Genomic DNA, 24,841 nt, shown 5'->3' on the forward strand with positions numbered 1-24,841 from the left:
TAGGGGCTCTAATGATTCCTTGAACAGATGGGTGTGAAACAGAAGCAGTTGTTTGTAACGTACATCAGCCCAAGATTGGCAGCAGGAGCGGGCCCCCACCCCAACACCTGCCTGCTCAGCACAAGACCCCGGCAGGCGCATTTGTGCCAGATTCTTCATTCCCCCCCAAGCACCTACCCAACATGCAGGGTGCACAGACACGGAGGGAGCCTTCAGACTCCAAGTTTTCTGAGCACCTACTTCAGTCTACATTGTTTCAGATGCTGAGGAGTTGCAACTTCAAATTTGGTGGGAAGATTAAAAAAAAAAAAACCACCAGAATGTTTGCATCTTAATTGAAATATAGCCAGTTTGCAATGTTGTGTCAATTTCTGGTGCTCAGCACAATATTTCAGTCATACATATACATACATATATTCCTTTTCATATTCTATTTCATTACAGATTACTACAAGATATTGAATATAGTTCCCTGTGCTATACAGTATGAGCTTGTTGTCTATTCTATGTATTAGTTAGTATCTACAAATTTCAAAATCCCAAACATTCTTAAAAAAAAAAAAAAAACCAGGAGAGGTAACTGTGGGTAAGGGAATCTGCTATGTCCCCACCCTAATCTCCTACCTAGAGCACCCTGTGACGTCAGACACGGCCCATCAGCTGAAGTGGAGGACAAGAGGGACACCCGAGTACCCTCTAGGCATCTGGTGATACCTTAGTGGCAGCACGGAGCTCAGGCAGCCACCCTTTGAAATTGCCTTGAGTAGCACCAACTCCATCCCCCAGGAGATGACAGGCCTGCCCAGTGTCTCCTCAAAGCATCCCTGTCTCCTGTCTTCTCTGTCTTGCCAAATCCTGACTCCTGTTCTGTGATTTCTAGCTCCTATGCTGATGCCTCTTCTACCCAGCCTTTGGCTCCTTCGACTTGTACTCCCGGGAATCAACATTCCTTAATCTCACTATTTTACTCCCTTGTTCCTCAGCCTACAGATCCCTGACCCTGACCCTGATCACCACTGGTCTTGCTATATCCCACGTCATCCTAGATCTAACGGTGACGACTGACAAAGCTATTGCCTCCACCCCTCTAACACGGGTGGAACATGCTGCTGTCATATGTGCATGTGTTCAGAACACGCCACCATCACTGTGACATGCATGCATTAATGGACTGACTCAGCTGGAGGTTCACCATGGCGTACCTGGACTGTGGATGGTCAGATGTCACTCACCTGGGAGGAGGGGGGAAGGGGGATTCGTAGTACCAAGCAGTGCGTTAGCGATGTGCTGTAGGACAAGTCCCTCAGGCCTTGGATGCCAAACCAAAGATACCAAAGAATACATTCAACTAGGTCTTCCCTTTACTGCGTTAATTCCTGAAAGTTAGGTGTTTCGGTAAAAGCCACTGTCCCCTCATTTAGTTAAGGGAAGGTGCAGGTCACCACACATACCCAAAGTGTAGGGAAGTGTTTATGCATTTCCTATAGCCGATCATGACTGTAGGAGTCTCAGTTTCACGTGTCAGAAACCCAACTTACGTGGTCTCAGGCAGAATATGAGGTATCTGTGGCTCATGCAATGAAAAGGTACAGGAGTCTAATTGTCATCAGAGCTTGGATGACGACATCAAACTTGGCCCCTCTCCATCTCTTGCCCTGTTTTCATCTTTACTGGCTACATTTAGGCAGACATTTCCCATGCAATGCAGGAGAGCTCCCAATGGCTCTGGGCTCAACGTCCTGTCATCTTAACAACACCAGGGCAAAGGGAGCTTCTCTCTCCCAGGAGATTCTCAAAAGTTCAGAAACTGAATTTCATGGCTTGGGCCCCTGGCCTCCATCACTTGTCTATCTCTGAATCAACCACTGTGGCGAAAGGAAAAGGATACACCACACGGTCTGAGGATTCGGAAGGGGATGGTTCTCCAAAAGAAAATCAGCGTGCTATTATCATAGGAAGAGGAAATTGATACTGGAGGCAAAAATAACAAATGTGCTCTACAATCCATCCCTACCCTCTTGCTACCTCTACGCAACCTTCTTTCCATTTGTACAATTTCTGTAGTATCCCTAACATAATATAAGCAAGCCACATGCATCCAAAAACTAAATCACTCCCTCTCCAATCATCGACAACCCAAAATTAGGTCCTGTTTTGTACACAGCTCCAAACCAGGGGCTCTGGGTCATGTGGATTCTTCTCAACATGGTCTGGATAGAACACCTCAGAGTTTGACATCCTTCAGACTAAATGACAGACGTAAACACTCCCAACACATACAACAGTGTTCTCGTATACAAGAGTGGAGAAAAAACAGGATGCTACAATAAAATGGAAAGGAGAAGGGGAAACAGCACACCATGATCAGCAGCAGTCCTTCTCCTGCATTGTTCCTTTGGACAAGAACGGCAAGGACTTAACCAGCCCATCTGACAGCCCTGGTTCTGCTCTCTGAGGGGACCCCCTCTGCCCGCTGTCCTCCATCCCCATCTGAGGAGGGGAGCCTGGGAGGATCCTTTAGGACCCACCTCCAGATGGTACAGGTTGGAGAGTCAACAGCTTGCCTCAGGGCTGAGCCATCACAGGCCCTGTTAGCCATGCTGAGATTTCTCTGGCAAAATAACTCCCTCAGAAGCTCAGTACTTAGCCCTCTTTCAGTCAATTTGCATTTGGTCATTTCATGGGATATTAACCAAAGCAAGAGATACTGTCCTTAATCTAGACTCTGGCCTGGGAGTTCTGTTTCTTAGCAGCAGCTTGAGGGCTCTCCCCTCCTTCTCAACTTAATGGCCTCCACTTTGTCCTCTGCATCAGTGAAATTCAAAACTGCAGCCTGGAATGGGAAAGCTCAGCTAATCTGCCCTTGCCCTGCAGCCCAGGGGATAATTTTTTTTTTTTTTTTTTTTTTAGCAGAACACAGTTTATTTATTGCAGGGCCGAGCAAGGAGAATGGGTGGCCGTGCCCCAAAAAACCTGAATTCTGGTAATTATTATTTTCATGAATCATTGATTTGTACTCCCACAACCATCTCTCTTCTTCCATAGTCTATGATTAGAAGACTTTTTAAAAATGTTATTGACATAGAGAGAAGTGCAGAAACCATAAATGAATTATCACAAAGTGAACACATCAGCGTAACCATCGCCAGGTCAAGAAACACTACAGCATCAGACCCTTGGAAGCCCCCGTGTGCCCTCCCAATCGCTATCCCCTCCCCCGCTCCCCAAGGCCTCCATTCACCTCATTACTAACACCATGTATTATTTCTCCCTGTTTTCTAAGCCAACATAAATGGAACCCTACAGGATGCCTTCTTTTATGTCAAGCTCCTTTACTCAAAATTGTATCTGCGACTACTCAGCCATTTGCGGCTGATATGGAGGACCTAAAGCCTGTCTTCTAAGTGAAGTGGGCCGGAAAGAGAAAGAAAAATGCTGTATGACATTACTTATATGAGGAATCTAAAAAATAGTAGCAATAATAATAATGACACAAATGAACTAAGTATTATTTTGGTTTCTTGAATATGTGTTAAGCATCTTTGTCCTTTATGATTGGATTACTGCATTCTGTTGATTCTTATTTTGTGGTTGGCTTTATTCCTTTGATAACTATGTTAAGTTTAAAAAGCTAGAGACCTAATCTGTTCTTAGAAACAATAATCAGTACATATATGAAAACCAAAAAAAAGTGCAGCATATTGTATATATGTATTTACATGCAGTATAATGTGTATGTGCAGTTGAACTGCGATAATTCTACATAATAAAACTAAAAAAGGGAAAAAATAAAGTTAGAAACGCTGGAAAAAAAATCGTATCTGCGAGATTCAGTCCTGCTGTTGAATGCAGCAATAGCCTGTTAACGTACTGCAGTACAGTGTTCATTACAGTTATTTACTCAGTCCACTGCTGACAGGTATTTAGGTTTTTCCAATTTGGGACTATTAAAAACAATGCTGCTAACATGGAGAGCCCTAGAGATTACCGTATTAAGTGAAGTGAATCAGACAGAGAAAGACAAATATCATAGGATGTTGCTTATATGTGGAATCTGAAAAAGAAAATACAAATTTCATTTACAAACCAGAAATAGACTCATGGACATAGAAAACAAACCGTGGTTACCAGGGGGGGAAAGGGTGGGGGACAGATAGATTAGGAATTTAGGATTAATAGATAATATATATAAAATAGATAAATAACAATGACTTACTGTAAAGCACAGGGAACTATATTTGATTTTTCTTTTATTGAAGTATAGTCAGATACAATGTGTCAATTTCTGGTGCAGAGCACAATGTCCCAGTCATGCATATACATACATATATTCATTTTCATATTCTTTTTCATTAAATATCATTAAAGGATATTGAATATAGTTCCCTCTGCTATACAGAAGACATTTTTTAAATCTGTTTTTATATACAGCGGCTAACATTTGCAAATCTCAAACTCCCAAATTTATCCCTTCTCACACCCTTTCCTCTATTCAATATCTTGTAATGAGCTGTAATGGAAAAGAATCTGAAATATATATATATATGTATGTATATGTGTGTATATATATATATACACACACACATATGTATGTACATGTATAACAGATTCACTGATGTACACATGAAACTAACATGAATCGACACTTCAATAAAAATTAATTTTAAAAACAATGCTAAGAATATTTGTGTGCCTTCTGGTACACGTGCACACATATATCTAGGAGCAGAACTGCTTGGTAGCAGGATATGCACACATTCAATTTAAACAGCTAATACTGTACTGTTTTCCAAAGCACCTATTTACATTCCTACCAGAAGTGTATGAGGGCGCCAACGGTTCGACATCTTCAACAACACTGGCATGGTCTGTATTTTTTTATTTTAGCTGTCTGGTAGAATCTATAGTTGGATCTCCTATTTTTTTCATTGCATTTCTCTCATGACAAGTGAGGCTGAGCATTATCCCATGTTTATTTGGATATCCTCTTTTGTGAAATGCCTATTGATCAATCCTGCCCACTTTTCTATGGGATTGTCTTTTTCTTATTGTTTCTAGGAGTTTCAGAGATGAGCACTTTGTCGGTTACATGCGCTGTAATGTCTTCTGCCATCCTGTGGCTTGGGTTTTCACTCTGCAGTGATGTCTTTTGATGACCACGAGGATGAGTGGCAGCCAGGCTCAGGCTCCTTCCTGGTTTTAGTCTTATCTTCTGTTCCGTTTCTAGTCTTCCTGCTTTTGCTGGAACAAACTTCATCACAAGACAGAGGATTCACTCTTCCAATTCTGCAAGGTGTATTGTTACCCAGCTCTCAGCGATGAAAGTCAGAAAGGACTGCTTTTATCAGACAGATTTCTCTTTTTTTTTCTACTTCTAGACGGACTGACTTTGAGAGAAGCTTTTCTCTTTCTCATAAAAGCTCACTGAGAACTTTAAGGAGTAGGCAACACACTCCACAGCCTGAAAAGTTCTACCAAGTACTTTAAAGATTCAGTCTCAGATGGCACATGCTCTGAGTCCCCAAAGAGAATGGGCAACAATTTAACTAGCTGCTTTGTCAGAGCATAACGAAGACTGCTCACTTATCAGCCAGGGATAGGAGGATCCTCCCTAACCTTCCATCCTACCTTAGATGGCACATTTTAAAGTCTATCGCTTGTACCTCCTCACTGCTCGGTACTAGCAAGTATCTAGCAGGAATCATTCACAATTCAAAACAGCCTACGTAAGAAAAGAAAAGGAAAAGGAAAATAAAGGAAAGAAAAGAGGAGAAAAGAGAAGAGAAAGAGTGGGGGGCAGATTTATTCCGTCATGTAACTGAATAGTCCCTGTATAAATCTGTCATAGCTGCATACGGGGGGGGGGACTCAAGCAATTTCATTTGGACCAAGTTTCTCACCATCTTTCCATTCTACTTTCCTCTGTTAGTTTCATTCATGCATTCAGGCAGGCAGGTAAAATAGCCACCAACAATTCGAGTTAGCATGCTATCAGACCCCCAGGGTAAGGAGAATGTGTCTTTTCCCAAAAGTTCAAACAGAAGTCCTGGAATTGAGCCTCACTGGCCTGCCTCAAATCACATTCCTTCCCCTGGAACTTTGGAGAAGTGTCCCTTCCCCCTCCCTCCACACCCAAAGGAAAACCAGTGTGCATCGCTGAAGGAGGCACAGGGAATGTGGCACAGGTGAAAACAAAAGATGTTCTCAACAGTCATTTACCAACTGGAAGCATCTTAACTTGTGGCAAACACTGTGACTTGTCTACCCAATGGCCGTTTCCCCTACCCCTTCTTCCTGACTGATGGAATCTCAATTTGTTTGCTTGGCAAACATGCCCAGTTTCAGGCCATGAATCATACACAACTGGTTTAAACTAAGATTAATAAACACATTTCCCTTTTCCAGATTATTTTATGAATAAAATTCATAATAAGCTCTGTTCAATAAGATAGGGAAAAAACCTGCTGGGAGGTGTGGCTCTGGGAAAGATTTTCCTCTCTGAAAGGAAGAAAGGTTCATGCAGACAGCTCACAAGTCCTGGCCACCCCTGAGTTCCTGTCTCTGGATATAGTTACATGGAGCTGCTGCAGCCCTCTTGTGACCATGGGGGTAAGACCAAGAGAATAAGCAGAGATGCCAACTTAGAACCCTGGCGTCATAGAACTACTCACCCAGCTCTAGAGGTACCACATCCAGCCTGCTTGTTAGGAAAACTTACAGCTGTACAATCCTATTCCACGACTGTTCCCCACAAACACTTGTAAACCTCTCATCATGCAGCAGCCGCAGGGAATGCCGCAAGCAGGCATTCAGTCTACTATCCATTGTTGATTAAAACTAGCTGTATTATTGCCAACCCACAGTATACAGAGGACCAAGAAAGGAACATGAGCCACAGATGCTCTTCCTGCCCCAGACTCTATCACTCTTTCCCTTTCCCTTGAATTAGGCTGAACCTTATGAAATTGATGATATTCAGTGCTTTCTGATCTACAAAAAGGGCACCTCGTATGGTTCAACCTAACAGAATCTTTTAACCAGCAGGGATGCCTTTTACACTCTTTTAAAAGAGTGTAATGCTCTATGTTGATGAGCATAGAAGCAGAGAAACGGTTCCCTTCATTTCCTAGCCATGGTGAATCTTTGAGCAACATTTTGTAAAAATAATAATAGTAAACGGTCTAGACGAGATGCCACAAAGGTGCAGCTGTTGCCAAGTCACCCTGGGGAGAAAGCTCCCCAGATTCAAAGATTTTTAAATGTGGTATCTGATCTTGGAAAGCTCTTAAAGAGGACAGACTAATAAGTAAATTATATTAAAGTGGGATAAGAACCAGGAACAAGGCACACAGAAAGTGGGTACCTCTGGGAGCAGAGAGAAAAAGCTTCTCAGGGGAAGCCAGCCTGAGCTAAGTCTGGGAGAATGGTCTGAAAGACTGTGCTTCGCAATAGCTCTTAACTGTCACCATGCATGAGAACCAGCTGGGAAAGGGTCAAAGCCTGAGCCCATTCCAGGCCAACTAAATAAGGACCTTTGAAGGTAAAGCCCAGACACAGGTGTTTTCTAAAGCTCCCAGGTGATTCTAATGTGCAGCCGGGGTTTAGATCCACTATTCTTGGAGGCAGAGTGACGAGCAAGTGATACCTCCTTGCTGCTGACATTCTCAGGTTAGCATGGCAGCAACACAATTAAAATGAGACAAACAAAACTGTAGTTCACATTCACTGCAATGAACTAGCACAGCAGAAGCAAATGACTGCTTCACAGCCCCAAAATAGGTATTTACATCAACAAGACCAAGACACAAGAACTTTTCAGCAATGGATGGTTTATGGGGGTGGGGGGATATGGCTGAAATTAAAAGGTTCCGGAAAAACTTGAACCCCTTAGTCTGGAGGAAATGCTTTAAAGGATTAAATATACATTCGACTTAACCCTGATCTCAACTTTAAATCAAGACAGTATAGCACAGGGGAAAGAATCAGAAGTCCCAGCCTATTCATATACACCCTAAGTCCCACATTCTCTACCCCAGTGAGGAAAATTATACTCAAATGCAACCAAATCAAACGCCTAGAGTTTGAAAGAAGGAAAATAGGGGAAGGAATGAAGTGAAGGACATTTAAGTACAATAAGCAGTTAAATTTCTTTAATTTAAAAAAAATAGATTTTGCATGTAACCCAGCATACTCCTCTTTCTATTTTGTATCATGTACCTTTACAAAAATAGAATTTGCCAGCCGGGATCAGCTGGTGGATTATGTTGTTGGAAATCACGGTTCCTGCAGCGAGGGCCCAAGGCCTCCAGTGCCAAAAGAAGAACGAGAAGGTTCGATGGGGGTGAACCGGGCGGGCTGCAGGAAGAGCCAGCTCCTCCCTGACCCCTCGTGAGGGGCTCCTTCCCAGGCAGGGCGTCGGTCAGCCAGCCCCCATATAAAGGTGCTAATGGTCTCCTATCATTCCTTGGCTCTCTTTAAAGTACAGCTTTAATATTTACACCCTGATCTCCAATCTGTACCTGCCTCAAAGGACTACATCCAGTGAAAAAGACCTGTCATCGGAGTGTTAACTTGATTGCTTTACTTGTTAGCGAGAATTCCTGGTTATTAAGCACCTGTTTCCCCCATCTTAAATCCCGCACTAGGTCTCCGTTTTTTGTCATAAACCTTACCTTCCTGAGTGTACCACAGGCACTCAAGGCGCCGGAGGCCTGGCAGGTTCACGGATTCAGGCAGACCGAAGAACACTCGGGACCCGTAGGTATCTCCTACAAGCCTTTAGCGGAGCACACAGTCTTCAACGGGGGCAGCATAGAAAAGCCCCGCTCACCTTATACAGCAAGGCGGACCCAGCCAGGATCTCGCCCTCTACAGGAACCACGTGGGCTAACCATTGCGCTTGCACAGCACGTCATCGTTACATAACACTCCATGGGTACTGCGCACGCGGGATAATACTGCTGAGTCACTGGCCACAGACATCCTGCGAGGGAGCCTGATTGACTCCACTTTCTCTGCACTGGGGTATGTCGTCTGCCCCACAGTGTTCTTTTTGCAGGACAAAGGTAAAGAGAGGCCCTCTTCCTATCAGAGAATAATGATGACCACAAATGACATAAACTCAGAATCAAAGGTCTTGAATAAAAACATTAATCTCATGTGGTCCTGATTAATTGCAGTGGTCTCCTGCCGTAAGAGGTACAGTGATGGGTAGGGAAAATTTAATAATAATATAACAGCAGTAGAACAGTTGTCATCATTGTCATAATCAGTAATAACACTGATAACTAATAATAAGGCTGCTTTGCTTTCCTCACATAAACTGCAGTCAACTGAGTAATCAGCTTTAGCAAATGGGTACATCCTGCCAGTTTTGAAGGGTTTCACTGAAGTGAGGAACATCGGAACGTGGTTAATGGTATGTTACATGCATTATAGGTATAAAGGCCCCTGGGCGCATCCCTGGTATCTCTAGATCCGGAGTCAGCGAGTCTTAACAATAATAATCATAGTAATAACTGCCATTATTAAGTGCTTACTATATTCAAATGCTGAACTAAACTGTTTCAAACCTTATTTTCCTTTGCAAAACAACCCAAGGAGGTAGGTATTATCATTAACTCCTTTTAGAAAGGGTGAAACTGAGGCCGAAGGGGCTAAAGTAACTTACCAAGGTGATGCATGTTGGATTTGGTGACGTTGAGGGATTCAGCCCAAATGGGCCACGTCTGAACTCGAGAGAAATCCATGTAGAAAGCCAAGAGAGGACTGAATTTGGAATCCGAAGGCTTGCTTCTGGCCCTGCCCAGGTCGTCTTGTGTCTCCAAACTTCAGTTTCCCCGTGGTAAAATGAGGCGAGTCCTCCTTCCCTGCCTGTGTCACAGATAACTGCAGCGACTGAATGAAAAGAAGGGCTTCCAGGGCAGGTACCAAGTCGGTCTTGCGTCCCCAGCGTTTTGCACTCATTAAATGTTTATGGAAGTTATAATGCACCCAAAAGTGCTGAGAAAGCTGCAGAGCATCCTGAAGTACAAACATGTGCGATTCACGCAGCACTACCACGGGTGGCCACCACGGGTGAGGCTGCAGCCTTGCGACGGCTCGTGGATTCATGTCCAAGATGCAGACACCTCAGGCCTCCAGCCATTACAAAAGAACGCCCTCTGCAGCCTACAAACTACAGCAGGGAACCATGATCATGCTGACTCCCTAGAGGACGGTGCCAGATCTAGTCTGTATGCCTCAGCCCCCTCCAAACGGACCCATCGACTCCAGGGCCCAGCGGTGTCATAACATCTTCACTGGGTTGTCAGTAATGACATCCCTGTGTTTCTCCTCAGATTGCTCAGGAATAGAAAAACAAGAACATATTTCTCCTCAGAGAGAAATGCCCTAGAAGCTGAGGTACCAAATGCCTATCCACGGAGGTACTTCCACCCCAGTGAAGCTGCGATAAGCCCAGCCCCAGCCTGACAAATACACCCTGTGTAGTCTGGGGTGGTGGGACAGCTCAGCTACATACATCCCCAGCCTGTCATTTCTGCACGTTCACAGGCTAATGCCCTGAGAACAAGGCTCCCTCTGAGGTCTGTTCAGCACCACCCCACTCTCCACAGCAACTCAGATCTGCAGGGTCCATGGGGGCCACCTGCACCCCACCAGCCTCCATCAGGTCAGGGGAGCTGAGAGGATCCAGGTGGGGAAACACAAGAGACTGAGACAAACGCACAAAAACCAAATAGATCCCATAGCCAGGACACTCATATTTGCCCACCACAACACGCAGGATGCCCCAGCTCCAGGATCCAGCGAAATTCTGCCCCACCCTACTCTAAAATAGCTCCTCACTTCCCCGCCCCTGAAACAGAAGCTGGGATGGGGAAGTGGGTGGAGCCCTCCAGCTTTATACCTATGTCTCCTACAACACCCCTGGGGGGCCCAGGAAGGCCTCAAAGGAAAGAGGGTGTCACCGTAGTGCTGCCTGGGGACAGATCACCTAGCAGGGATGATGCAATGACGGCAGAGGGTAAGAAACTGTACTGCAGTTTTCAGGCTGCCCCAGCTGTTCAGCGCTGTTCTGTCCAGCAGGTGCCAAACTGCCCATCAGCTCCTGCCACACAGACCCATGCCAGGGCCCAGGTGCCTGAAGAAGTCTGTGGAAACCTCCCCCAGGAGGGCCAGACCCCACTGTCTTGGGTGTGCAGAGGGTTTGCACAGCCTCAACCCAAAAGGCCGAAAGCCCATGACTCATCACAGCAGCACTTTTGCTTTGAGATCTAAGAATCTGCCAGCTGTGGCGTTGAGTTGGGCTCTGAAAATACCAGGATGAACAGGACGCCACACCCACCCTCAAAGTTCACGGTCTTCTGGAAAAACCACAGATGGGGCCAAATGGCTGGGTTTGTCGCTGAATATGAACTGAGGCTATACTGTGAAGGGCTTTCTGAGCCAACCACAGTGCTTGGATTACATGTCAACACTTGTGATCTCTAGCTTTTGTGGGTTGCAAAAGATGATCCAGGGAGTGAAGGGAGAAAATATTAACTTTTCCATATGTTTATTTTTATATAATTAAGACAAAAATAAGATTTATTAATATTCACTACAAGCCACGATTTTCATGCCTTCATTCGGTCCACTCGTCAGTGATGATCACACGTCCTCAAGGGTCTCAAGGGCTCCTGGGGACACGTGGACCATGGTTGACAGTGACAGCTTCGTTTCTGTGTTCTCTTTCAGCACAGTGAGACCCACTCTAGATGACTCTAGGTAAGTGGAATTACAGAGTGAATCTAGTTTTTAACTAAACTAACCATCCCAAAAAGGGGCAAGAGACTTAACGTTTTTCTCTAAAAAGAAAACATGGGTGGAACCCATGAAAAAAGTGAACACCAAGAAAAAGGTAACCCTGCCAACCTGTGAGTCAGCCACATTACAAGGGAAAACCAGTGAAATAGCAACAGATCTCACAAGTCAGCTGGAAAGTTTTTAAATTACCCAGAAGACGATCTGAAGTGTCACTTTGTGTTTACTGTTGGTAACGAGGAACCGAATCTTAAGCATAAATGGTGCCTGAGACATGAGTGAATGACAGTAATGAAACCATCACAATTAACAGAACATTCTAACATACTGTCTGCATTATCTTTAATATGTCTTTTTTGAATTTTTATGCATAATACATTGGTACTGTAAGGCACATATCAAATTACAAGTAAATGAGCACACGTCTGCTGGGAGTGCATACTCAACATGTTGCCCTGCCAGCAGTGGGTGTTTTGAAAACGTGCTGGAAGCCACAACTTTAAAACATGCAACCCAGAGCTAGCGTAGACCCCCAGCCAGACCCCCCTGTACCTCCCGAGGACTTCCTTGACTCTCATGCTCAGCAGGAAGGAAAACTCAACAGAAGGAAAACTATTAATAAGGGACGCTAGGCACTGGCATCATCACAACTTTGTCTAAGACCATCCCAAAACAGAAGACCTACCAGTTTAACCAACTTCTTTCTACCACAGCCATGTGCCAGAGGGGAAACAGACCAAGCTAGGTCGAGCTCTGTACTCACAGAGGTTTGGGGCAATTCACATCAATTCCACACATGCAAAATAAAGGAGGTGTATTAGGTGCCTTAATTTTAATGTTAATTCTTTACCTTAATATGTAGATGAGGAATATTCATTTTCCACTTATGGTAGTGATTTTCTTTTAAAATCAATTAACATAAGTTTAATATGAGTGGATGTTAAAATACTAAGCAAATAATTTAAATGCAGTGCAGATTCATATGTCAAAAACTGGAGAGATGGGATATAAATGACTGCAGATTAGGAAACACTGGACTAGATAACCTCCATCCAGTGCCCAGGTCTGAAACTCTGATTATTCTTCTCTCATACAGATAAGCTCAAGTACTGTAAAGCTCTTATAGCAAATAATAGGACTTAGACAAGTGTGTTTCAGTTCTGGTTTTGCCCCACGTCTTAGTCCATTCAGGCTGCTATAACAAAAATACCACAGACTGGGTGGCTTAAACAGCAAACATTTATTTCTCACAGTTCTGGAGGCCAGGAAGTCCAAGATCAAAGTGCCGGCAGATCCAGTGTCTGGTGAGGGCTTCCAGGTTCTTCCGGCCACGTCCTCACCTGGTGGAAGGGGTTGGAGCCTCTTTTATGTGGGCACTAAACCCATTGGTGAGGGGTCCACCCTCATGACCTAATCACCTCCCAAAGGCTCCATCTCCTAACACCATCACATTGGAGGTTACAGTTCAACATATAAATTTGGGGGGAACACAAGCATTTAGACACAAGGACTCTAGCTCTTGATTTAAGATGAACAAATGAAAATCAAAAGATGAGGAATGACTTGGCTCTTTGTGGCGACAACTTCTTCGGCTTGGAGGCAGGGCCCCTGATCTCTGAGCCCAAGCCCCTCACGGGACTCTCCAGGGAATTACTACTATCTCTGGGCAGCTTTTTGTTTCTTTTTCCAGAAAGGGAATGGTTTGTCTGTTCTTTTAATAAAGAACACTCTCTGCTGTTCTGCTGCAGAATCTATTATAGAAAGAACTGACCAAATCCCAGGAAAGAGCAAGCAAACTAATAAAAACGTGAGCTGGAGGCCCTGTCGCTCATCCAGGCTCCATTTCCCAGCAGAACTGTGCGAGTTTGGCGCCCCCTGCTGCCCCCTTTCTGCCTGTGTCTGTGTCCTGTGTTCTCTTGTGTCCTGTGTCCTGTTTCCCATGTTCTGCCAGAGACAGGCATCCCAACCACGGGGGGGGGGGGGGGGGGGTGCACTGCAAAATAAGCACTAACCATGGAATGAGGGCACAGTCTTGCAAAAATGCATCTGAAACATCAACCATGTAAAATCCATGACTGTTATGAAAATCAAGTGCAGAGAGACGGCTCTGCATCTCCCCCTCCCTCACCACTACAGTGCATTGCTGTGCGATTTCAGAGGCTAGCAGGACCTGGTGAGCGCCCCCAGCTAGACTGTCCCAGTGTCATCTGGGTGGACTGAGAACACAGTCGTGCCAGCCCCTGTATGCCTCTGCACTGAGGCTGGAAGCAAGGCTAGGGCATTCCAATCATTTCTTCAAGAAACAATAAGCTTCTACACCAAGCTAGCAGGCACTATAAATAACAGAAAGGGTATTTAATACAGGCTAGGGGTAGGGGCCTGCTCTCAAAGGTTTTTCATCTAGGGGGGAAGAAAGGGATAAAAACGTAAGTGGCTAAATAATATCAGTCACCATTTACTGCCAGCCACTTTACCATTATCCCCCATGTTATCAATGCTGTGACCTAATCGTTGCCAGGTTACAGATGCAGGAACTGGGGCTCAAAAAGGCCAAAGGACATACCTCAGAAGTGGCAGAGGCAGGTCTCTAACCCTGGTCCACCAGACTCCAAACTCCATGCTCTGCACGCACATCCTCTATGGCTGGTCCTGTCATATACAGGGGGAAAACTTCAGCCACCCACGCTGGTGCGCACAGGCACACGCTCAGGGACAGGGACGGCGCATAGCCATAGCAGTGTGACCTCAGGGGGTTAGAGGAAGGTAAACGGGTGGGATGGGGAAAATACAAATGTTTTATTTCTTCTCTTTTAAAAACAAACAAGGTTTAAAACCCACATAACAACTGGTGTGTCGTTATATAAATATATTTCTAAATGCTAATAAAAATTTGTTAATTATAAAAAATGTTGATTCTTGTTCACTTAGCTGGTGGGTTCATTGTATCTGTATAAGCTCCATATTTGTAAAGAGTTGTCTCAAGTAATAGTTTTAAAGACAAAGGAAAGAAACTGGAAGGGATAAGCATCCTCCAAAGATCTGAACACGAAATCATAAAAACCAGTTTACCCACTTAGCAATCACGTCTGAGCTTGGCTGTGAAACCACAGGTTCAGTCCTCGTGGAGAAAATGCAGCTATTTACACAGCCGCTTTCACTGGGGACCTCTGAGCACTTCACAAACACGAATTAATTGCACCTCCTGTCACGTCCTAAAAGATGGAGGAGTACTTTACAGATTGTTAAAGAGAGTCTGGGGAGAAGGCAGTGTCTCGTCTACCAGCACATCATGAGTTGCACACTGAATTGAGGCTAGAGATCTAGAAACCTGGTGAGCAGCCCGCTGGCCTCACCACAGCTGTGAAGGTGTCACTGATAAAGATGAAGAGGCTACAGCATCAGCTGCTCCCTCTCTTTCCCTGAGAGAGTGTAATGCACCGCGTCTTTAAGGAACAGCCCTTACGGAGAGGTCAGCCTCCCTTTCTTCATATTAAATACACTTCATCTGAAAATATCCTTCCATACATAAATAGAGATCTTTTTCAGGGACAACCCAAACCACATCCTCTGGCTTTTATTTTACATGTCGAGCCAGGCTTTTTTAAGCTCTGGGCCTATGTGAGGATGAGACAGCTCACCTTCTCCATCCTGGTTTCCCCTTCTCTCAGCAGACAGGGTGGGGCAGGAACAGGGAAACCCATGGCATCAGGCCTCCAATGCCAGGGGAGGCACAGTCCTAGTCCCAGCAGAGCCAGTACAGAGACCACTGGCTCCAGAATCCCCTTAGGAGCCAGAGGAAATGTCTCTGTTGTTTCTGGAACCCATCTCCTCTTATGGGTTCCTCTTACCTGTCTACCTGATTCCCACAGCAAGGGACTGGCCAGGACACTAACAAGGTTCTGGTCCTTGTCATCTCAATTGCCTCAATTCTTTTTTTTTAAATTTTTTATTGGAGTATAGTTGATTTACAATACTAGTTTCAGGTGTACAGCAAAGTGATTCAGTTATACATACACATACATATATTTTTTTGTTTAGGATTCCTTTCCACTATATGTTATTACAAGAAATTGAACATAATCCCCTGTGTTATACTGTAGGTCCTCATCATTTATCTATTTTATATATAGTAATATATGTCTGTTAATCCCCACCCCCTAATTTACCCTTCCCTGCCCTTTCCCCATTGGTAACCAAAGTTTCTTGTCATCTCAATTGTCTCAATTCTTAGCCTCGGGTTAGGCCCCGGTGGCTCCAGGATGCTAACTGCAATCGTTCTAAAACACAAATCTGACCATGTGGGGCCCCCACTGAAAACGCGAGGCCTCCCCAGCAGCGGAGGGGGAACCCTAGTCCTTTGCACGTGGCGCGCAGTATCTGCACCATTGAGCCCTCCAGCCTCGCCTGCCTCTGCTTCCCCTTCCCAGAAGCAGAGCCCCCACGGAGAAATTCCTCATGGAACATCCACAGATGCCCCAGGTCAGTCAAGAGAGAAGAGTCCAGGGCTCAGTGATCAAGTTTAAGCCAGGCAGGATGAAGCAGGCAGGCCAGAAGCAAAGCCAACGAAGTCCCCAACTGTGGATGCTACCACCTTCTCAAGTCTCCTTCTGCGGGCAGGTGGTCAGGGCTTCCAGGGTTTGCCCCTGGAAGACACTGGCACAGTCTACTGAAGGTCTGAGGGTGCAACAGGGCCTCAGGATGCTCCTCAGGCCCGGACGTCGCCCCGCAGGCTCAGGCACCGCCACAACTCCAGCACTGAGACTCCTGGGTGAGGGAAGCACAGAGCGGCCCAGAGCCTGAGCATCTGCCTGGTCGTCTGCACACCTCACACTCACAGCTTTGGATTCACCTTGTGGCCAAGAGGGAGGTGTGGAGGCTCTCCCCTGGGGGAGTAACATGAGCAGATGGAGGTTTGCAGAAAGACCACTCTGGCAGCTGTTTGGGGCCAGGGAGATGATGACTGGAGTCTAGGGGGAGATGACAAGAGCCTAAACTGGGACAGGGGAGCAGGAGGCAGGGAGAAGGGTCATCCATACACAATTGGCCCTGGGTCTCCAGGGCGGGGTGATGATAGGTGGGGAGAAATGTGGAGCCAGAACAGGCAGAGGAAACCGAGAGGATACTCAGGCCAATAAACCAGCAGAGATGGGGGGGTCTGACTTACCATAATGTTTGCCCAGCAGTGGACGCTAAGGACTACCCTTCTCTTTTAATATCTGACAAATTTTACCTCCAGTTTTGGCTCAGATGTCTAGTTCTACTACTAAACTGTAAGTTACTTTATGATAAAAAAAATCTTATTTTATTTATCCTTAAACCCCCAGGGTCTAACACTGTACCTCACATATAATCAATGCTTAATAAATGAGGTCAATAAGGTCTCATTGCAGACAAGAATATATAGAGGTATAAAATTAGTGGGAGAAGCCGGAAAGTAGAGTGAAGCCATGTTTTAGGACGTTGAATTAAAGGGATCTTTGCGTACTGATACTTTATGTAATGGGGAATCACTGAAGTTTTATGAGAAGGAGAGTAATTTGATCAGAGCCATGCTCAGGAAAACTAAACTAGCCAAGCTGTGTTTAATAGATTAGAGCAAGGAGGGACTGGAAGTGAGATCAGTCAGAGAGCTAGAGCAGTATTTCATCATAAAGAACTCCTGTTGAGAGTGTCACTAATGGTCCATGGCCCCATTCTACAGAGTACAAGCGAAGTCACTGACCATTAAATTGAAAATCACATCTCAGGAATTCCAATTAAGACAGACACCAATACAGTATAAAACCTTATTGTGCTAGTTCGAATATTTGCCTTTGCTGGGAAAGCCTGCTCCTTCAGATGCCAAAAGCATTTACAGCTCTCCTAAGTCTGAGCCCGTGCCACCTCGGGAGTTTGAAGAGGTTCACATCTGGCTTTAATGACCACTGTCTAAAGAGAAACATAGCTAGAGAATTGGAAAGGAAGGAAAAGCTTGTGTTTGAGGGTAAAGGGGGAAAGATATGTTTTAGCTCAAACCCTCTAGCTTCTATTTTATAAAACTCTCCATCGCCAAATGCATTTCAGGCCTGGAGTCTCACAGTGCTTACATATAACATAAAATAGGGGTGAAAACTGAAATGCCTCTCATTCGTTACTCAGGTATGGCAGATGGCCCACTCCTGATACTCAGGGAAACGGACTTTGCTTTTAGAGAGAAAAGCCTATAAAACAATGAAGAGTTGTCCAGGATGTGCAGAAATGCTTAATCCCTCGTGCACAGGCATCAAACGTGTACGTGGAATATAAACAGCATTCCTGGTCCATCAGGGACCAGGCCTTGTTTCTCTTCATATCTCTACAGTGCACACGCGTAGCAAACACCTCTATATGTGAATGTGTATGTAACTAGTTGAAGGAGACATCTCTACTCAAGGTATACATTTAAATTGATCTCTCGCACTGGTAAGCCTATGAGGTTTTTGCAGTTGAGCATGAATCTAACTGGAAACAAGAGCCAAGACATCTGCTTCTTGCAGACACTGTCAGTAAAAAAGTAGGGACAGCGGTGAGTTTTGGGGTTTAGACTGTTCTTCTCAAAGACTTTTGGTTTAGCAATGGGCGCAAGTTGACAAATCAGGCTGCAGTACCTAACACCATGGAGATATATACCAGAGAAACATCAAATATATATGTACCTTTGACAAACACTTACACAGAATTTATTATATGCCAGGCACTATTTTAATTACTTTAAAAATATTGATTCACTTACTTCAATGCTCATAGTAAACCCAGAAGACAGACAGTATTCTTATCCTCACTTACTGAAGAGGAAACTGAGGCACAGAGAGGATACTTAGCCTAACCGGGGTCACGGTGCTATTAAGCAACAGAGTCAAAATCTGAACCCAATCTATACGGACCCGAATTCTGTGTCTTATCACTAACACCTGGCCTCATACATGCCTCTTTTCTGGGTTGCTACAACCATTCTTTACTTGATTTATTCTGTCTGGACTGAAACACTCGGTATGTTTTGAGAATTGGTGCATCCCTTGTTTGATGAATAAGAGTATTTCTCATGTAGATATTGAACTTGTTGAGAATTAAAATGTGATCATCTTTCTCCCTAGACCAATGCTGGACTTAGTCTGATTGCTAAAGACGTGTAAAATTCCAGTATGGAAAAGGGTCTAATGGAAAAACAACTACTTCCATTTCCCAAGGATGCTGCTGGACTTGGTGACTTGCTGCTCCCCTTCTGGTCTCACATCGTTCCCCTAAAAGGGCTAAATCGGGTTTCATTTCAAGGAAGGCCTTGGAAGTAGGGCCGAGGCAAACCCCATTCTCATTCATCCTCCCCCTCACAAATGGCCCCCCTCCCCCAGGAGTAGCAGGCAGACTCAATCTCGGTCCACCGAGGAGCAGCAGCAGAGACCATGACCCATGACCACCAGCAGATCCTTTGCTGCTGGGGCCAGGAGGAGGGAGGAGGGTGTTATGGAGCAGAGCCCTGACGCCTGGCAGAGCAGAGGCCAAGCCTGAAGGGAGAAGGAGCAAAGACAGTAAAGACAGAATGTGCTCGCTTCAGAACTTTGCCCTGAGTGTTTCACATTCCACTGTTCTTGGACAAAGACGAGCGACTCTGTGTGGAGTGAGTGCCTGTGTGTGCAGTCAATGGGAATTCGGCCCCCGTCCCGGTGACTCACATGGACACCACTTCACTGCTGGGCTTTTGGTTGTGTTTAACATGCAGCTGCCTTTGTCACAAAGGAATTTCATTCCCAAGAGCTTTGCTAGTCCCAGAAGATTCATTCCCAAAAGATCATTACAGGTCAAAACTCGATGAACCAAGATTCTTAAAAATAAGGGAACTTCCCTTAGATCTTGGGCACCAAAAGCTTTCTGACTGGGGGACGGGAGAGAGAGTGTATTTTCAAAGTGACAAACAAGATTAAGCCTAATGTAAGCCAATCATTTCAAAAGAAATAACCAAATTTTTAGTGCAATAGGTCACAGGGATCAAAGTACTCCTTTCAGGTAAAGTTTTGATTTCTTCAAAGTACTTTGCACCTGCAGACTTTTTGTAATGAATTGACAGTTCAACTTTGTTGAACACCAAAAGTTTGTATGGTGTTAGTATAACCAGTAAATGAAATTAAAGTTCAGGATTTGTTCTGCAAAGACAATGTGACTGAAAGGCACAAACAATGAAAATAAAATAAAACAAGGCCTTAGAGTCAAACAGACCTGAGCTCAATTCCCAGCCCTACCAGTTGTGTAATCTAGGTCAACTTAATCTCTTTGAGCCCTAGTTCTCTTGTTGGTAAAGTGGAGATAATTACACCCGCCTCAGGGATTTGATCTTCCTGTGAAAGTTAAATGAGATAAACTGTAAAAAGTGCCCAACACCCTGCTACATACATGGTAGGTGTTTCTCTTCCCTGTAAAAATGCAGAAAAGCAGTACGCCATCATTGTGAAGTAACTTGAATCTGCAAATTTACAAACAAGTCAACCAAAATGGGGGGAAAAATGTATTCAAGGTATTTATTGATTACCCAACACGTGTACACCACAATGAGTGGTATGTGAGAAAACAGAAGACATGCCCTCTTTCAAGAGCTTACACTCAAGACAGGGAGGCAAAATGTTCCCATTAGGCACTTAGCAACAGAATAGTCATGACCAACCTCAAATGAGCCCTTACCAAGTGAGCATCATGCTGACCACTTCAGGAATTCGGTGTCATCTGATCCTCTAAACAACCCGATGAAGTAGTCACTGTTAGTCCCCATTTTCCAGATAAGCAAACTGAGGCTTAGCAAGATTCAGTTACTTACTCAAGCCAGAGAGCTCTGTATGGGCTTCCACAGATATTGACATCAACACAACTAAGTCTTGGGAGAACTGAGAGGTAGATGAAGATGGAGTTAGGCTAGTGATACAAGACTTTTGGAGGAGTTGAGTTGGGCCCCAGAGGAAAATGGGTTTTGGACTGGCAGAGGGAAGGAGAGAGGAAGCAGAGTGAGTAAATCACAGGAAAATCCTCCCACTGAAGGCCCCAAAGGACCACAGGAAGAAAGGGGAACCTTTCTTAGGGGGTAAGGAAACTAGAAAGGGAATTCCTTTACAAAATAGTGCTTGGAACCCAGCTGATCTGACATATAAGAATGATGTCCCTTATTTTTAAAGAACGCACCAGGATTTACAAAATGCTTACACAAAGTTCTCCTATTTGATGACAAGTGGTAACATTTACTGAGCTACTTAGAATAAACTAGGCACTGTACTAAGCTCATTCCAGCCTCAACACGACCCTGTGAGGTAGGAGCTATTACAGTGCTTCCCAGATGAGAAAACAGATGCCAAGTCCAGCTAACGTGCAGCAACAGCAGGGTCTGAACGCAGATCTGACTCTGGAAGGTATCATTCAACCAGAGTCCTCAGAACAACCTCTTTCGTAAGCAGGGCAAGTATCATTTTCGTTTTTCAAATGAAGAAAGTGAGTCTCAAAGAGAGCAAGTAACTTGAGTGAGTTCGCTCCATTAGAACCAGACCAGGTTTTGTGGCACCTACTCCTGGACACCCGCTTCCCGACCCCACGGGCCGCCCCGTCCCCTTCCTCCTTCCCGTGACCGGATCCCGATGGAGTGTGAACCCGGCCTCCTCTTGGAGAAGGCCCGTTTGCCTCCCTGGGACTGAGGGGTCTCCGGGCTCCCCGCGCCCCGCCCTCCTGGGGCCGGTTGCCACAGCGGCTGCCAGGGCCGCGTGTTTGTGCCTCTGGGCTGGGCCTGTTATTTCGCAGGAGCTGGCACTCCCGCCGCGGCCTCTGCCAGAGGGCTGGGTCGGTTTTCCTGTCTATCTCCTCTGCAACAGCTGTGTTTTCAATAGGGAGCGTCTCCTGCTCGCCTCTCCTCGTGGGAGGACGGCACTCCAACTCCACTTATGAAATACCAGGCTCCCGTGTGTGCGGCCCTGGCAGGGTTGTGCGAGGACAAGATTAGGAGGTGGACCCGCCCCTGTGCGGTGGATGGGCACCGAGGCGCCAGGCTGGGGCCTGAGCTGGACAACCTCGGGCACAGGCCTCCCTGGGCCGCTGCCTGCGCTGCTTTGGGGACTGGGAGGCCTCGGCTGTCAATTTCGGCGCGAGGAGGCCCTGGGGGGCTGCGGGCAGCATCGCCTTCCCACTGCGGGGGACCCCGGGGCTTTGCCCGTGCAGGAGCCTGAGACGCCAAAAGGAAGGAAATGAAAAGGGGGAGCGAGACAGAGACGAAAGGGATGAAGAAAATCAAGAAAGGAAAAAGACAGAGCGAAATTAAGGACCAAAAGACTAACACAGGAGAAGGAGGCTGCTAAATGTGCTGCTGGTCCTGACTTTCAAACACGTGTGAGGCCCATGTCTCACACTCTGCTTAACAAACAGGAATTGTAATTATACCAAATTAAGTTTTACACAAAATTTAGTACATTGTGGACTAAACAGCGTACTGGTTTTTAATACAAAATAAAGACCAACCTTTTTCATAGGTGGTCAAAATAAGGACCTCCTCCCAAAAGGGTCGTGACTTTACCCTTGCAGAAGTCTCCCAGGCTTCCCAGCCTGGGAACCCGCCCCACCAAGCTGTGTGCTTGAGGACAGGGGTTCCTCCTCCTTCCCCTGGAATTGGCTCCTACCTTCCTTTCCTTCCCGTCTCTCCTTCCCCAGCCCTTATCCCTCCACCTTAGCATCCCCACCCTCCGCCCCCCTCTACCTGTCAAACACATTTTTATCATCCATCTCACCCTTCCTGCCACCTTTTCTGTCTCTCTGGCTCTGTTCTTTGCCATTCATATAGTTTTTAAATCCACCACTTCCTTTCAGTGGTTAGAGAAGGAATAAAAGCCTTATGTTTGCCAGCGTTTAAACTGCTTTTGAAAACACCCAGTGATAAAGACTATGAACAGGGGACAGTCTTTTTCAACTGGTTGTTTATGTGGAACTTAGCAGGGAAGATAGGCAGAGGTGCTCAGTCATTACTAGACTCGATCCATCTGGCCCACATCCCGGCCCTCCCCAAACTCTTCTTGGTGGAACAGCAATCCACCTCTCCAGGGCTGGTGAGTGCAAGGTCGCCTCCACCTGGGCAAAGGCTTTCCCCTCTGCTTCCCCAAGTTGGGAGTCTCTGGAAGCAGGCAGAGTGGGCCTGGCTGTGAAGGAAGGAGTGAGCCTCCAGCCTTTCAACTCCCACTGTGCTGCTGCCACCATTCAGGAGCCCTGGGTGTTCTTCTTTTTTTTCTTTTTTTGGGGGGAAGGGGGTGGTAATTAGGATTACTTATTTATTTATTTAACACAGGTACTGGAGATGGAACCCAGGACCTCGTGCATGCTAGGCCTGCACTCCACCACTGAGCTTCACCTCCCCTCCATGCCCTGGACATCTGCTCTGACGGATGCCCCTCCTCTGCTCCCTCCGCCTTCTCCACATGGTATTTCTACAAGGAGGGCCCTCCAGTGACCAGCTGTGTCCTCACAGAGCATTTCTGGCCACAGTCTCACCGCTTATTTCATCTTAGCAGATACTCACTTGGGCCTCAAATTTCCATTTCGCTGCACCAGTAAAATGGCTTGATTCCCTCAGTTTGTGAGGACTCCTAGGAGACAAGGGCCTCGCTCAGGGAGCCGCACTCAGCAGCACTTCTGGACTCTGCCCACGAGTGGTGTCCTGAAGGAAGACCCTTTTCGGCAAACCCTCCCCAACAAGACCCAGAGTTGTCGCCACTCGCCTGCCCCCCGCCCCACATTCCTGACACCGTCCGTCCAGTTGCTCGGGAAGACTGGAGCTCCTCTGCCATCTAGTCTGCCTCCTCCACTCAGTGTCACCTTAGCAGGGACTCATCCTCCAGGGAAGTGTCTCTTCACAACTTTCTCTATGAACATGATAAACGCCTGAGAAAATGAACTCTGGAGTAGGAAACATCTAGGTTCAAGTCTCTATGCTGCTGTCTGCTGACTGTGTTGTCAAGACTAAATGAGACTTAAATAAAAGGATGTGGGAAGCGTTCTTAACAAAGTGCCTTCACCCAGAAAGCTCTCAGTAATGATATTATTGTTATGACCGTTCAATGCTACGATGAACAAAGTATGACTCCACCTACCTCAAGGGTCTTTCTGGCCAATGGAGGAGTTAGACAAATGAACAATTGGATAGAATGCTGTAAAACAGTAAGATACATGTATAGATATATCTGATCCTGGTTTCTGCTAATATTTGGCCTTCGACTCCTATTCCTGACATAGAGCTCCTAAAACCCTTGGAATTTCTTGAGTGACAGGAGTGGCTAACACAGAGCTCCTAAATCTCTTGGAATTTCCTAAAAGCATCTTTTGTTTTAATGAGGTGAATCTTGATGGATTCCGGGATGGGGTTTGGTCACCAAAAAGCCATGATTAGAAGCCTGGAACTTTCAGCCCCACCCTCATTCTCTGGGGAGGGGAAAAGGGCAGGAAAATGATCATGCCTACATGATGAAGCCTCCACAAAAATCCCTAAAGTACAGAGTTCTGAGAGCGTCCAGGCTGGGGGACAGATCCATGTGCCAGAGGGTGGTGCACCCCAAATCCACAGGGACAGAAGTTCCTATGCTCAGGACTGTCCTGGACTTCACCCTGTGTACCTATTCATCTGGCTGTTCATCTGTGTCCTTTACTACATCCTTTACAATAAACTGGTAAATGCAAGTAAGAGTTTTCTTGAATTCTGTGAGCCATTTTAGCAAATTATCAAACCTAAGGAGGGGGTCATGGGAACCCTGATTTATAGCCAATTGGTCAGAAGTACAAGTGACAGTCTGGGACTTACAATTAACATCTGAAGCGGGACAGTCTTGTGGGACTGAGCCCTTAATTTGTGGGATCTGACAGTGTCAGAACTGAATTGAACTGTAGAACACCCTGCTGATGTCAGAATGGGTTGGTGTGGGGAAAAAAACACACGTCTGGTGTCAGAGGTAGTGAATGTTAGAGGACAGGTAAATATAGCACATTTTTCCAAGAAAAATGCAAAGCAGCATTAATA

General features: G+C 45.7%; 2 long non-coding RNA genes across 5 annotated transcripts in view; both read right to left on the reverse strand.

Moving 5' to 3' along the window:
* Nucleotides 1-24,841, reverse strand: part of LOC106730065 — a 103,362-nt gene that overhangs the window by 42,286 nt on the left and 36,235 nt on the right. For 2 of the 4 annotated variants that reach the window (XR_004314534.1, XR_004314531.1), the window contains exon 1: nt 8,673-8,838. The exons of the other annotated variants lie outside the window; for them this stretch is intronic. This is a non-coding gene — a long non-coding RNA (uncharacterized LOC106730065). Of the gene's footprint in view, nt 1-8,672; nt 8,839-24,841 lie in introns of those variants that run through there. 4 annotated transcript variants of the gene reach the window in all.
* On the reverse strand, nt 13,031-15,169 carry LOC116659274. Its single transcript, XR_004314535.1, has 3 exons — nt 14,879-15,169; nt 14,369-14,454; nt 13,031-13,145 (listed from the first exon to the last, which is right to left on the reverse strand). It is a non-coding gene; the product is annotated as an uncharacterized LOC116659274 (long non-coding RNA).

This window comes from Camelus ferus, chromosome 23 (genome assembly GCF_009834535.1).
Source record: "Camelus ferus isolate YT-003-E chromosome 23, BCGSAC_Cfer_1.0, whole genome shotgun sequence".
Classification (NCBI taxonomy): Eukaryota; Metazoa; Chordata; class Mammalia; order Artiodactyla; family Camelidae; genus Camelus; species Camelus ferus.